Consider the following 16220-nt stretch of genomic DNA (forward strand, 5'->3'; position numbering starts at 1 on the left):
GGGCAGAATTTGCCATTTTATTTTTTCTTCCAGAAGTGATTCCACGATCTAAGAATATCTTTGTTAAAAGTAAATGGACTGCCTCTAGGAATTAACCAGCTGTGGACTGCTGAGCAGTTCTGCTAATAGTGATCTACATGTAAAGGTTTTCCTGCCGGAGAAGCTGCAGTGCTCAATTTGCTTTACCATGGCTGAATCAAGCCCTGAGCTTTTAGAGAAGGTCAGACCTGTATTTCCAGTAAGGCAACCAACCAGCCAAGGGCGATTTAAAAGATATCTCTCCTGGACAGGCCTTGCTGTGGGAAGATGATGAGGTTAGATTTTATGGCTTACAGTTGTGCTTTGAAATCATCAAGGGATGACAACACATTACTATTTTTTGGCCAGGTTCACTATTTTTTCTGCTAAAACTTGGGCTTTAATTTCTAATACAGAGGCTTCAGCTTCCTACAGTGGACATAGCTGTCTATCTGCTAGACCTCTCTTTTCTCACACTGTAAAATGGTTTGCATTTTGATCTGTCTTCTTCCTGGTAAGTTAAATAGACTATGTTCTTTACATCTCCCACAATCCCTAAGGCTCAAACTTCTATGAATTTTCCAGACATGGAACCACTCTCTCCTGTTTCTGAAGATGCCTTGCAGAAGGGATACTTGGATAGTACCAAACAGTACAGTATCTCTGCAATAATGGTTCACACAGAGCTAAGATCACCTCTGTATTTCTGATCACAAATTTCCACTTGGGTATTTAAACTTATCATTAGTCCATTTTGGAGATTTCTGTCACTGACACATAAGTCTTTTCCCAAGCCACTGCTGTCCATATTCTGGTCACCCCCACAGCAAGGGGAACCATGAGGTCTATGACACTCCTCATTTCTAAGGACCAGTGGGCCTGTGGCAGATAAGTTGGAATGGTTTATTCATCAACCTTCATGATTGCTCAGTCAGGTAGAAATGGATAGTTTGAAAATATACAGTTTACTTCTCCTGTCTGAAAAGGCAGAGCTTGAAAAAGGAGTTAAATAAAGAACCGAAGGATTGCTGCTAGAGGAAGGCCATGGGGTACCCAGCAGGAGCCCAGGCAGAAGGAGGATGCCAAAAGGCTGCTTACCAGTGACACCAGTGAGAGCTGAACAGGCAAGATGACCCTTAACACTAAGATACTCTCTGGGGCTCACAAAGCAAGGAGGTCTGGACAAAAGGACCTAAGAAGCCAAAAGATGCTCCAGTAAAGAAATGAATGTAGGGGGTTTTATTTTCCTCGGGTTTACCCCTTCACATTGTTCAAATAAATGATAATTCATTATACAATCCAGCTCAAATTCAATACAATTATATTGCATTTTGAAGAGTTCGGAGGTAAATTCACATTGTGTGTTTGGAACAATTTGAGTGTTTTATTGTTTGCTCTTCTAAATACCAAGAGTTAGAATTCAGGTCTAGTGTTGAATTTGGCTCTTGCACACACTCTCACTTCCTTCTCTTCAATACCTAAAGAGAAAAATTAATTCCTGATTGCAGTATGAATCTCTTTGATGGATGCATGACAATGCAAACATTAATTTTGCTACTAAGGAATATGAGGCCAGCATACAGGAAAACTACAATTAGTAAAAACAATGCCTTTCAATGATAAGTAAATGTGTCTAAATGGTTTAATCTTTCTATATTTGCACTTATTTAATATAGTTATCAAATTGTTAGCAACCAATGGGAAAATTATTTATCATGATAAGTGCCAGTGGTCCACCAGAATATATTCTTAAATACTCTTTTCCTCCCACCTTTTTTTTTGACACTGTTGAAGTGTACCTGGCAGGAATCTCCTGAATGAACCTGACCCCAGCCAAGGCTGTCAGCTTACTGCTGTGGTCTGAAGCAGGAGCTCTTTCTGAAGTCAAAATCTGGAGTTTCTTTACATGGAAACATCCCCATTGTAGAGAGGGGGAATGGGACACAAAACTCACTGTTAATTCCTAGACACCTATAAAAGTGGAACCTACCAGTACCTCTCAATGCACATTTAGCGTGAATCATTAAGAGTCAAAAAACATTAATGTATAGATTACCCTCATTATCAGTAAAGCAGATCAGCACTATGAAGGCTATATATCAATGGGAGATGAAACTTTCTATTTATGCCACCAGTTTAATTTGTTCTTTTCCAAGCTATCACCCAACAACTGCTATGAAATCAACTGGTGGCTTCAACTGGAGTGCTACTAAAATTTGAAAATTAATTATTTTAAATCTGATTATTTTCGTCTTAGAAAAACACCTTTGTCCCTTGTGCTTCACACAACATGTAGGCCAAGGAATGATTTGAGACGAAAACCATTTTCTTGATTTGTGGGAAATTAATCCAGAAACAACTCAAGAAATTTTAGCCATGAAAATAAAGCTCATGCTTTCATATGTTAGGATGAAAATTTCCTTTGGAGAGAGGAAATACTCTTTTGGATTGATCCTTGTCATGACTATCATATCAACAGGAAACAAAAACATTTGCACTTAAAAAGAAGTATTATTTCACACCAGTATGACAGGCTAAGGCCTATTTATTCCCGGTTCTTTCTGAAAGAGAGGCAGTAAGGGAATCCAGTGGCATCTCTTGCTGCTTCACAGATTGCTTAAATTGCCTTTGAAGTCTATCAGCAGTATTAGACAAAAGTTCAAGTGGTCTTGGGAAGTACAAGTGAGAAAAACTCTGTCTTTCCAGCATCTGAAATCCGATGTCAGCACTGAGGCCTCTATCATCAGGCTTAACACATGGATGGAGTCTTCAGAAGCATTCACTTCAGTATTGTTTCACAGAAAGATGTCTATAGAAATAGAATCAATATATTGATTTCCCCTAAGAGGAAAGCCTACCTGGGGAACAGAGCACATATTTTATGAATTTCTGTGGTTATTCATCACAGAAAAGAAGTGGAGGTTGTGAAACCTGTGGCTAAGAGAACTGGTCATCTGGCATGGACATGGTATTCAGGAAAGTTTGGGTTGCTCCTTTCAGAGGCACACATCACACAGAGCGCCCAGGTGGAGCTTGGGGACTCGAAAGTGAATCCACTTCTTGAAACCTCCTGAGAGAGTTCCTGCAGCAGTCCCTGCCCAAGGCATAGCCACAAACACATGTGCTTGCAGGGCTGTTAAAAACCCACCTGTGGTTTGGGGAGCAGAGGGTGGGGGTTGCTTTACCTTGGGCCGTGGCAGGGAGCAGGAGGTTCATGCAGCCCCAGCCCCAGCCCCAGCCCCAGCCCCAGCCCCAGCCCCAGCCCCAGCCCCAGCCCCAGCCCCAGCTGGCTGCGCTTTCCCAGCTCACTGCCTTTTCTCCTGATGACAGGGAGCTGAAGCTGAGCTACCTGCAGCCAGCTGTGGCACCCAGCAGTCACTGACACTCTGGGATCATTTCCAAGAGGAGCCAGGAATAATCTCTTCCCTCGTCCTGCTTCTTTGCGAATGACCCTGGACAGGCTGGGTTGGGCTCAGCACTGGCCTGCTTTCCTTTTGTGATGCTGTGTGCAGCTTTCCACCACTGTGGCCTTGTAGGACTCTTTTCCAGAGAACAAGAAAGAATTCAGCTTCAATGAGTCCTTCTGTGTTTGTCTCAGCTTTGCAGATGGAGAGTGACAGCAGAGTTGCTACAAGGTAGAAATTTTCATTTTCATTGAGCTTTGTCATAACTGTGTTAGTGGAGCTCAATGCAATGCACAGATTCACAGATACACTCCACAGGCTGTCACAAGCTGCAGGTTATTCCTACTTTTTTTTTTTTTCAACTTAAAGAGGATGACATTACAATTTGAAATAATTTCAAAACAGTGTTGTCAGGAGAATTCAGAAGCTCTTGGCCCTGTCTTTATTTCACAATATCAAACAGTTTCTAGAAAGAGCTACCAAAATATTTGTGCTAGATTATCTTTAAGAAGGTTACCAAAAGGTGTGAACTCTGAAAAGAAGCACTTCAGGAATCTCCATAGATAATATTGTAAACAAAAAGCTGCCACAACTAACATGCCAATATCTGAGGAACTCACTTTAATGACAAAGTCATATACTTTATTTAAAGACTGTGTCTCTTCATTTTTAATAACAAAATCTCCTTACATCTGGAGGAAGAGATAGAGTTTTAACTATCTGCTGCTACTGCATGCACTTGTAATGCATTATGTGACAGCCTATCTAAGAACAGTGATGCTTGAAACATCCAAATCTGATTTTCACTAGGACTATCTCTATGGAGACAAAAAGTTAGATAACCATGGTGTGGGTGGTTTTGTCTTGCTGCAGGAAAAGAGGATGCTCTAGATGGGCGTCTAAGTCCTTCACTCCCATCATAATCAATTCCCACTGGGAATGTAGCAGTCCTAAAGTATTTCCAGCCTGAGTCACTGATTACCAAACCTGGTGCCAGTCACAGGAAAGTGGCAAGAAGGATCAAGGGCACATATCATTCAAGGGAAGTGGAGAAGTTTTTTTAATTAATAATTTGTATTAGTGCTGTGGTGTGTAATACTAAGTATGCATACTAAAACACTGGAGAACTTCGACCAGTCCCTTCAGGTTTTTACTGATGTAATCTCACTTCTCAGTGACTGCATCACTTGATTTCCTTCCTAAGCTGGTTAGGAGAAAAAAAAAGTAGGATAACACACAACAATGTGATTGATTCCTGACTTAGCTTAGCTTAGAACCAGAAAAAGTGGACACTCCCAGTCACCAGATAGTCAAACTGAGACTCATGGCCACAAGATTGGGTTGATGTGAGGATTTTAACTGAATTCTGAAAAAAAACGTGAGCTCTTAAATAAGAATATCTGGGTGGTACAGCTTCAGTTAATAAAATATTCTGAAAGATTTCTGGCATAAACTCACCCATTTCAGAGTGGAAGCCAATCTCCATTTATTGAAGGTGAGACCTTTGACAAAATTTTTTTACCAAAAAATTTCTCGTGTGTTCTCAATCAACTGTTGCTGTTCAAATCCAGAAATGGATTTATGAACTGTAAATCACAAGTCCTGGGCTGTACTCCACTCCTTATTTCAATATTCTAATATCAAATTACAATGTGCCCTCTCAGCTTTCCCTCATTTACATGTCTTTGTCTTTTTGTTTGGTAATAGCCCCTGTTATATACACAGGGTCAACTTCAGTCCTGGACACAGTACATTCCACAGCTGAAGTCAAATAAATCTTCAAAAGTGATTAATTTTTCCTATTATAGCTGATTACTTTCACTGATCAATACTTTCACTGGTGTATACCACTAATACATTTAAATGTCAATGTGGGAATCAATTAACCTCAATTATTTCTTTTCAAAGATCATGACATTTTGTTGTTGTTGAAATTTTAGGATATATACACACAAACTTATGGCTACATTTGTCTTTAAAATTGTCCAGAATGATATGTACAAAACCTCGTAAGTATAAACTGCTTTTAAAGGATTCTTACAAAATATTTAAAGAGAATAAAAATGAAAATATTTAAACACATAAAAATAGGCATATTAAACCCTCTGTAAATTCTAAATCCAGTCATATGTGAATTCTGAACAAAAAGGGGTTTCTCTAACCAATGAAAAATATTAATGATACAAGAGAAGATTCAATTATATAACTGCATATTGTAATTCTCTATGATTTATAAAAGGCAAAATTCAGATATGCTATAAAATAAATTATCATTATGGCGCGACTACACTTTGGTCTAATAGAATCCCATTATTTAGAAATGGAAAAAGAAACCCCATTAGATTATAGGCTTAATTCCCTGCCAGTGCTGAGGTCACTGCTCTTGCACTCTCAGGCTTGTCCATGTGAAAGCTGCTGGTATAGTTGAAGAATCTTCTTGAGCAGGTGGACATACAGAAAGGCAAGAGGAGCTCTGTGTCCACGTTAGCACTCCCGTGAAGGAACAAAAGTAGCTGAAGTGGGTAAATAATCTTAATTAAATGTTTTAAAGAAAAAAACTCTGTTAAGATCTGGAGGGCAAATACCCCAAAATGGCAATACACACCAATATTGGCAGTATGTGAGGATTAAGGGTCAACAGAACCAAAGTTACAACAGTGCTTTGAAATGAAAGTGATGCTAGCACAGCATGAGGAGCCCTGGAACATACCAGAATGCATGAGATTTTTATGGACCTACAGCTGTTGAGATGTTCCAGCAAATACTGGTTTCAATGGGATCTACTCAGCATAGCTTTTAATAATAAAACCACACATTGGGAATCACTTAGTTTTATCTTGAAGCTGAAATTAAGTAGGAGGAGAAAAGCTCTCTTATAGGCATTTAATTGGGGTAGCAGGGATGAGAGATAGATACAACAGATTAATTCCCCAAAATCCCCCAGCAAAACTATACCTGTTGTGGGCAGAGCAGATGATTTAAAGATTCTCCTTTCTGAGTCCTCAGGCAGAGGAGAAGGTAAGGGGAGATGTGCTGCTTTGTGTCTCTGGAGGACTCTGATCCCACTGAAACTCAGCTGTGCCAAAACCTCTCCATGGCCTAAGAGTGCAGGCTCAGAAACTCCTCTGTGTGTCTCTTTTGCATTTCCCAGATCAGTTTAGGTTCTGTGATCTCCTGTCCACCCAGTGATTAATTGCCCACCAGGGATGTGCTTTCTGAAGAGGCTCCTTTGGCGGCAGTTTCAGGTAGGGGAGAACTCAGATTTCAGCTGGGAGTGTCCTGCTATCCAGGGGGGAGTCATGTCTCCCAGATTTTTCTGCACAAAGGTAAAGGTGAGTCTTTAGAGGTGTGTTGGATTTTTCTTACAAGGGACAGGTGCACTAGAAATGCCATTTATTCTCCTCTACAATAACTACATCCTCTGTTGCAGCAACCACGGTCTCCATCCACACAAATGGCAGCAGGGCTCCAGGGGATTGTCCAGCAGCACATCAAACTTGCTTTTACACATCACTTGTTTGCTCATTGAGGTTATGAATTGTCCCAAACAGTTTTTCTTCATGAAAGCCATTCAGTTCTCTTTTCCATGAGCACCTGGACCCTCCCATTCCCCCAGGAACCAAACTGCCTCACAGTTTAGGGAGTTGCAATGAAAGGTGTCAAAATGCCCAGGTGCTGCCATTGCTGCCAGCAAGCCTGTGCTGCTCCAAAACCACCACCTCATGCTTCAAGGAGCTGTGGAAGAAAAATTTGCTTTCAGCAGAAGGACTTCTATTTGTGGATCATTAAAGGGAATTTGTGACTTTAACAAACTGGGTATTAACCATGCTGCTGGCTGTTAAAAAAAGATATTAAAATGATTGCTTACTATCAGTGGCAAAGCTGTTGAGAAATAAGTTTTCTGTTACTATGTCAGGAGGCACAAATTGCTTAATCACTTGTGTCATTGAGTGACACTAACATTAGTTATAAAAGCTTATCAGATACTGCTGATCAGAGCAGCTCCAGAGGAGACAGTATTTCAAAACTCACATCAATTTCATGCTCTAAGAATAAAACTTCAAAATGTTTTTTTTTTTTTTTTTCTATTTAGTTGCCAGAGTATATTTTTAAATTTTTAAAGTCCTGGGTTGAGTAGTTGACTCACTAGCATACAATTCAAACAAATAAGATATCACTGATGGAAAACTGATGGAAAAGAAGATTTGAACTATTATACAGAACAGATAAGCCATTAGCTTCTCCCAGGACCTAATGATGAGGTCTGCAGGATCATTCAGGCTACAGCCATAATTAAGACTCATTCTGAGTCATTCTGTTGCAGCAGAAAACATTAGCAAAAAGGGAATCTCTGGCAACCTCCAAGCAAGGGAGGACTAGGCTGAGACTGGTGTCTGACACAAGGAGCACTGAAATATTTTTGAAATATAAAGCTGTAAAAAAGAATTGGCTTTTTATTACTATTTTATTTAACAAGCTACTGTTTGGAAGCATAATCACTCACACCTGAATAAAGACTTGAACATGTTTTTCCACCTTCTGTCACCTGTGGGAAGGCCATTATTCAGTTATGCTAAATGTGTTATGTTATTCCATTTATTCCATGCTCAAATTACTCAGCTGTTTCAACCACACTCTTTTATCCTGTTGCTTTATTTAGTTGATATATGTCATCTCTGTATTTGACTTCCTCTTGAGGAAGACACTGACAGCTGCATTTTTGCATTGGTTTCTTTTTTTCCAGCTGAGAAAGAGATTTTGTGATACATGGAGAGTGAACTCCATTCCTTGTGGCCAGTTTGTTCAGTCCATCTCAGAAGCTCCGTGTGAAGTTAGACCTGCTGGGCCTGTGCTGCCAAAAGGAAACCATTATGACTGTTTATTGCCATCCTGGGCCCCTTCAGAATTGCAAACACAATTGCTTTTAAACATTCCAATTTAGAAAGAATAGGCATACATGCAAAGGTGCTCCTAGCTGCAGGCTCATTGCCATTTAAGCAATCCCAACCACAGTCCTCAAAGCAGGTGGCCTCCTTTTGGGACACCCCACTATTTTCAGGAAACAACTCAGCTTCCACTGGTAGAACACTATACGTAGACTCAATAGAGCTGGTTCCTGGTTTTGCCCAGTTGGTCAAAGTTTTGCCTTCAGATTTTCTGTGTTCTGTCCAAAATTTCATTCTAAGTTGCCTTCCCAATGGCTTACCTTTGTGAAACATCTTCTTTATGCACAGTAGTATGTAAATTTTACTGCAGTGGCCAGAGTTAAGAAAACATTCACTTTTATACCATTTCTTCTGTTTTGCCAAATAAAATATTTGACTAATCAACAGCATCTGTTAATATGCTAATAACTGGATAAATACACCTAATGCAGGCTACACCTATTCTGTAATCCAGAGTACTCCTGAGGGACTTTCTGTTATCTTTAAAAGTGACTAGGGGAGTATGAGGAAAAAACAAACATGAAATGAACCCACCTAATGGAATAGTCCCTGCTCCAATATATATGTTTAAAAGTTAAGTAATATTTTTAAAATACTTTGATGAAAATATATGTTTAGTTTCATTCTACTTGAAATAATTCAGCTTATAATCCTTTTTCAGAAAGCAAATTATTGTTGCTGCCACACAGCTCAAATTATTACCCAAAGTAATAAGCTTGGCAAAAAAGCCTATTATTTCAATTCTTGAATAAGGACTCCGTTCACATGTCTAATGCCCTGTGTAAGAGAATTAGCAGAAACTCATCTCAATGTGGTTTCAGAAGAGGAAACTAAGCAGACAGCCTTGTTAATTTAGCATATAGACTTGGAATAAAGTACAACATCCATCATCTCTTGAAATTCAATTAAAAATTGGTCTTGTGTCCAAGGAGAAGGAGCCAATTTTCTGCTGGAAGCAGAGTCTTGGAAGATCACTAAAACCCTTAATGGTTCTTTCATTGTGGGAGCCAATATGAAAGAAAAAACAGTTTGGGAGTTCAAATTACCCCTCACATTAAATGCTACAACATTTGCAATCTTCAGTTTGGGCCCGCTGCTGTTGATGCAATGCTTTCTGTCACCCTGCACACGCAGGGAATTCCAGCTGTGTGTCTCTCCTGGTCCTTAAAACCTTCCCACGTGCTACTGGATGCTGCAGCAATGCTGAGGAGGCTTTTGCATGCAGGGTGAGACACCCGTCCTTACCATATGTCAGGTGGAGTTCTCATTCTCTCACAGTGGGTTTCTATGTGTGATAAAAAGATGCTTGCAAACACACTGAGATTTAATATCTGGGGAAAGGGAAGCCTGAAAATATGTTAACAAGATTTTCAGCATTAAACACAATTTTGTTTCAGATTTCAGCTGTTAAACATCTTAATTTGTTTTGCTTTTTACTCCAGTAACATAATGCTAATACACTCTGACAGCTTGTGACTCCACGCCGAGGAGGTTTCGCAAACCAATCTCTTTACTTGAAATTTGATTTACAAAGTGCCTCAGTCCTTTAGCTGTGTGGCAGCAGTCACCCTCACAACACTTGCCATGACTTAAAGTAGGAGCACGATCTGGGCAATTTTTCCTTGTTTGTTTATTTTGTCCTAGAGAAGGATTCACTGAGATGAAAAATTCCTTTTAACTATTTAATGTCCTCATCCATCAATAAACTCAGTCCAGAAAATAATGGCACGCAATGTCTGCCTAAATACAAAAGAAAAGGTGAAACATATGTTAAACTTCTGGTGCAGGTAGCATCTATGCAGTTTATTTTTTACAATGTTTGTTTTGGATGAGCTGATCTAACAGTTAATGCACAAATCTTTTGGATTCCATGTTCTCCTTCCAGCCCAACCTAGCTTTGGCTACTCCCTTCCAGCAGGAAGCTCAGGTTACTTTCCAGGTGCTTATCCTATATACAGCTGCAGGTGACTACTGAGCCAGCAGGACCACTTGTTCAGCTACCTGCCATAATTTTCCTGGGAATTCAGGTTTTTGACATGTGAGAAGTACATGGAGTGGCACATCATATCACAAATCCCTGCAGAACTGGCAACAAAAGCAATAGATGACCACAAACAACTGCTCTCAGAGGCAGCCCCCCAGGCTGCCAGCATCCTGGCAAGTATAGAACCACCACCACATAGAAACCATCTCCAGAAGATGAGCACCATGTAGACTATTCCTTTAAGTCATTTTATAATAACTGGAGAAGCTGATTTGGTACCAAAACTTAGGGAAAAACCTTTTCTTCATCTCTCCTCCAGCAAATAAATGTTTAGATTTTTTTACAATTATTTTATTAAGATAAAATATCTGTTATTCTCCAGGCAGATGGCTGTGGAAACAGCAGTTTGTTTCCATCTCTCCTTCCCCATAGATGAGACAAATGAAGCCAAGGTAACATCATCCAGCTGAGAAGTCAATCTTGTAAAGAGGACCAGAAAATAAACAACAGTTCCTGCCCCACAGTGGCAGGCATCACTCACGAAAACAGTCTGCTTACAGCTTTTAAAGCACCTCTCTTACAGAAAAGGAACATCTTTTGCCATCTTTTCTCTCAAAAGGGCATTTCCCCAGCAGGGCTCAGCCTGCCCCACAGGCAATGATCTCCCACCAGCAGCCCTGTGCTCCCCACAGCAGCGCCTGCACGGCGATGCTGCCTGGCTCCAGCCCAGCCAGCTGTCCTGGGGCTCTGCTGGAGGCAGGGCAAGCTCTGCTGCTGTTGCTGCAGAGCTGTGTTTCTAGACAGACTGACTCCACACTGATGGGCTTCTTGCTCTGGTGATTTTTGCTGCAGCACTCAGCCTGGTCATTCTGAACTCCACAGTCACTATGCTGTAGTCACAGTAGCAGGTAAATGCATGAAAAATGGTGTGGTTTGGTTTTCCTCTGAGTTTCAAGCACATTTATTGTCAGGTTGTTGGCTAAATCATTCTTTCTCTGCACAAATTAAATGGGTTTGTGACCCATGTATCCATTTATAAACACAGGTAAATAGTATTTTTCTGACTCACAGTGGTGTTTTTAAATCTGATTCAATTAACAATTAAAAAGGGTTTTGTTGTTTTCTGGTGATGATGAGTTCTAAAAACCTGAAAAAACAAGGTTAGGTACCTGTGCTTTCACATAAGACCAGTGGCTCTGTACCTGATTTGGGGCCTGATAATGATGTCTGTGTATCTGTGAGTGTACATCAGGTATCCTTGAACATCCAGCTGTTTCCAAACCTCTGACATTTTGTACTCATGTGTTGTTCTAAATTGTTCAAAATCTAGTCCAAGTTATTTTATATTACTGCAATAATAAGGAAGTAATTGATATTTTTATTTAAGCTTCAGCTCAGCACTGTTAAAAGAGACACATATTGTCTTAAAACTGTAAATAAATAAAAATGGTACTTATTCCTTGAAGAAAAGCACTATGGCAGCCTGTAGAGAGACATGCTTTCTTACATTTGCCTTGCTAGCCACAAGGTTTTAATAAAGAGTCTCAGTGCAGCATGCACACATCTTTGCCACATTTGGCTGCTCCAGCCATTTTCTTATGCACCCATTTCTACTAGAGCACTCCCCCAGCAGGCAGGGCTGCCCTGTTTGCAGGAGTCTTCCCAAAGCCCACCAAGCAGCTACACTGGTTATTTTACAGCCCTTCGTTGTGACTGCACATGTGCAGGAAGCAGCTGGGAAATGCTGTATTGATCAACTGAAGAAGAATTTCTTGCTTAAAAATATCAAAATCCCCAGAACGTGAGGGAAAAGAAATGGAAACTGTCTGTAGCAGATGCACAGCAGAGGTGCAGAGACAGCAGCAGGGCCCTGAGTGGGCAGCTGTGCAGAGCTGGCTACAGCCAAACCAGCCTCCTGGCAAGCTGGGATGGGCCATGGGGGCACAGCTGGGTTTAACTGGTGTGCAGAACAAGACTGAGAAACTGGTTATGTCCTAGGTTGAGGACAAGAGGGAAGAAGTGCTACAACTCCACCATTTAACTTTTGAGAGCTTAATCCTTGTTGAAGTAGTTTTCCCAAGACAGATACAAGTTCCTGGAAGTTAGGATACTCTTCTGCATCCAATGGTTTATTTGTCTATTCATCTTACCTTGCCTATATCTGGTAGGAACTAAAATTGATCACTTTTTTCATCAAAGTTTACTAAGTACAATGTAAGTCTTCAGCTATTGGGGTAACAACACACAAGTGTTATTGTCAGCTGGAAGTGTGTGAAAACAGCTACATGCTTGAAGAGCCTTGATGCAGTATCAAGAAAAATATCTGCATGTTTAATTGTATTCATGCTGTAAGCAGATTTTAAGCATTCAAGATAGAAATATTGAGAAAACCAAGTATCAAGTGAATATATTCCATCATAAACAGTTTATTTGAACCTATACCTTATTCAGTTATTTAACTATTACCACACTGCCCCATGTGAAAAAATACAGCTTTGAAGTTGTTGTAACACCTACATCAACTTGAAGAAAAGCAATGACTGTGAATGTAGATAATCATTCTGGAGGAATGCAGGATTTTTTCCCAGATATAAATCCAACTGCATGGATAACTTGCAGTTTGTGCAAATGGAAAGCTTGCTCCTTCCCCTTCATCCCCCACAATGAAAAGAATCCCTGCAAAGGCAGTGACACCACCTGAGCTCCTTGGAGTTTGGTTTTTCCAAACGTTTCTCAGAAGTCCATTGTCTGAAAAGATTATTTAATGAGGTAAGCCTTGCAATAAACGACAAGCACCATCCTTTTCTGTATAAAATGGAGTGCAGGGAGTGCCTGTGATGATTTTGATTTTGATTCACCACTGTGCATTGCCACCAGGTGGGATCCGCTGGCCCTGGTGTTGCAGAACATTTTGGTGGATGGGCTGCCACCACAGGCAGAAAAATCAGCTGTCATTTTTTTTTTTGAAAGGTGCTTTAAAGTTTTCATTATCAAACCACATGTAATTACACTGGACAGTATCATCCAGTCAAGTGTACTCAGAGGAAAAACCCCTTAAAACTTCCTCTTTGCTAACGACAGAAGGATATAAAAATAACAATCAGCAGTTCCAGGAGAAATATGAGAAGAAAGCTACCAGAAAAAAATTGCAAGAAATAAAGACCTCTATTTATCTAATAAGATATTAGGAAAATGCAGCTGGTTTTCCACAAGGTAAATACAGCTGATTCTACAACAAAATCTTCCTGTGACTTTCCACATTGCTGTGGGCAAAAGCACATTAGTCACTACTTTTGAAAGAGATAATGGCTTTTCAACTGCTGTACTCTGGTGTATCTGTGACAAATGGCCTGAGAGATAACAGCTTTGGCAGCAGCAAAGTGGAGGGGATGAGAGTTCAGGATGGCTGATTGGCCTCTGCCACTAATTGCCAGCATTGCCATTGTCACACGGATCCATACCGGACATGTAGGTGGCATTCCAACAGAAATGGTCGGAAGTGGGTTTGTGAGGGTGCAAGTTAATTTTAAAATTCAGCTTCAGTCCACTGGAACAGATTTGTAATTATATCAGTTAGTGGCATAGATCCCCTCTTAATGTCATCCTACCTGTTTCAAATTAATAACGAGATATAAAATACATTTAGGAGTATGGGTAAGATATGTGTTAACTGGCTTCTTTTTTACATAGAGTGCTGTCCTTCTATCCATCCATTTTAAACTCAGCTGAACACCTGTGAATACTTAAAACAAGAAGACAGAATGCATTTCATAGGTCTGTCTAACACAGCTTCACATTTAGCTTGTCTAAAGCCTGACTGGGACATGGCTGGGCACAGAGGGTTTGCAGGGTCATGTCTGGCTTCAGTACAAGGCTTTCCCTCTCCAGACTCTGTAAGCAGTGTCTTCCACTCCCCAGAGACCATGGCAAACCACGACCACTTCTCTCTGCCCCAGAATGGCTCCAGTATAAACCCATGGAATCAGGAAGGGCACAAAATCATCAAATATGAGCCAAGCCAAATGTTTCTAGAAAACCTCCAGAACATCAGCTCATGAAACAGTTCAGAGAGCTTCACCCTCAGGCTGGAAATTATCTGAGTGTTATCATTGTGTACCAGTCAGGAAAAACTTTAAGACCTGCATAATTGCACAAAGTCCAACACAGAAAGCCCATGCTGCAACCCAGTCTACTTCAATGCATTAGTATTAACTAATACACCACACAGATGCCAAATCACTCACTGGAATTCATTTTTCCGAAGAAAAATTTGCAATTAGATTTAAAAAAAAAACCCTACATTTCACATCTTTTGGGAAAATAGCCACTTTGTTCTCACCAGGCAATATTTAGATGTGGTCCCAGGAACGTGCATTTGGAGGTGACATCCTAGGGACAAATTGTTTGTTATATTGAGGATTATTGTAACACCCCCTTTGAGTTGTGCACACTCACAAAGTTTTACGAACTACCCCAAAGACAACCAAAGTGCACTCGGCCACTGAAAAAAGGGGATAGCCTTTTTTTTTGATTGCAAACCCCCAAGTCCAGGTCCCTGGAACATCAGTTCCAGCATTACTACACATAGTTTCCAGAAATGTGGATAGCAGGTCTCTGTTTTTGTGCTTGTAATTGGAGTGGTTTTGTCTACAATCAGATGTAACAGAAAAAAGGAATTTTTGAAATCTTGCTTTCTTTCCCAATTTGATAAATTCTGTTATTTCAAGGAAAGATTAGCAGTTTGGTTAGTTTTGATTTAGTTTCTAGACCCATGACTGGCTTCTCCAGTTTTTAACCAGCAGGTCATCTGCTTAGGAAAAAAATACATCTGTGAACTATGGATGTGGCATTAGCTAAGAGAATTTACAGTGCATCATGTGCAGTGAAGCAGATGGACTCTATGGATGAGTGAACAGTGACTATAAGATTATCTTGAAAAATTGAGTTGTTTTTTTTTTTCCTAAATGACTTAAAACCCCATATGCTTTGGGGTTTACCTAGCTTCACTAGTTACTTTTGCAGAGCACCTACGGAGCAGCAGCTCCCTCTTGCATGTTTAACTCATGCTACATTTTATAAAAAACATGAACTAGAAAACAGACACCCCCCACAACCCCTCAAATACCAACCCCCCACTGTACTGTAGGAAGAGTCACATCCTGTCCTGTACATTCTATCTCTTTTTTTGGGCTCTTATTACTTGAAAAACTTGAGCAGCTTCCAGTTTAGTCATTTCCCCTTATCAGGAAATTCAGATGAAATTACATTCCCACCGGAGGCTTTTAAAACTGTATAGGAGACCTGCTTGCCTTTACAGGAGATTTATTTTACTGACATTTTTGTTTTCCCATCCAAGTAGTGGTCATCTGCTCATTTTGAGCATTCACACCCCCTTCTGATTTTCACTGCAGATGTGTCTCTGTCATCTTGTCATTTTGTTCCCCAGTTAACCAACATGGTAAAGGGCAGGCTTCCACACAATTTTATTGAGTAACTACTTGACCAGCCTCCATTGCCAGGAAGGGGACCCATCAAGACCCGAACCTAAAGCTAATTTTCTAAACAAAGTGGTAGCTGCCTGCTTTTAACTATGCTCCAGAAGTGTTCACTGGATCAGGATCAATACTCACAAGGTAAGCAAGTTACAGATGTTTATCACCTCTGCCTAGAGCCTCCTGCAGCTACCAGCACCTGTCTGTGCTCACTGATGACCTCTGCACCAAAACACCTGCTAAGGAGAGAAAAAAATGAGCAAAACAAAGTGGGTTGGATGGAGGAAACTGAGCACTTGTCCCAACAGTCTATGATGGGGGAAAGGAGAGGGATGGAGGAGGCATCACACCCAAACAGGATGTAGAGGAGGCACAG

General features: G+C 40.5%; 2 long non-coding RNA genes across 2 annotated transcripts; one reads left to right on the plus strand and one right to left on the minus strand.

Moving 5' to 3' along the window:
• Positions 1-1018: 1018 nt before the first annotated feature.
• On the minus strand, positions 1019-3502 carry LOC135299365 (uncharacterized). Its single transcript, XR_010361349.1, has 3 exons — positions 3368-3502; positions 2950-3166; positions 1019-2827 (listed from the first exon to the last, which is right to left on the minus strand). It is a non-coding gene; the product is annotated as an uncharacterized LOC135299365 (long non-coding RNA).
• On the plus strand, positions 3196-8158 carry LOC135299366 (uncharacterized). Its single transcript, XR_010361350.1, has 4 exons — positions 3196-3228; positions 3349-3653; positions 6574-6754; positions 6853-8158. It is a non-coding gene; the product is annotated as an uncharacterized LOC135299366 (long non-coding RNA).
• The last annotated feature ends 8062 nt before the right edge of the window (positions 8159-16220 follow it).

Source organism: Passer domesticus, chromosome 4, assembly GCF_036417665.1.
Source record: "Passer domesticus isolate bPasDom1 chromosome 4, bPasDom1.hap1, whole genome shotgun sequence".
NCBI classification, from domain to species: Eukaryota; Metazoa; Chordata; class Aves; order Passeriformes; family Passeridae; genus Passer; species Passer domesticus.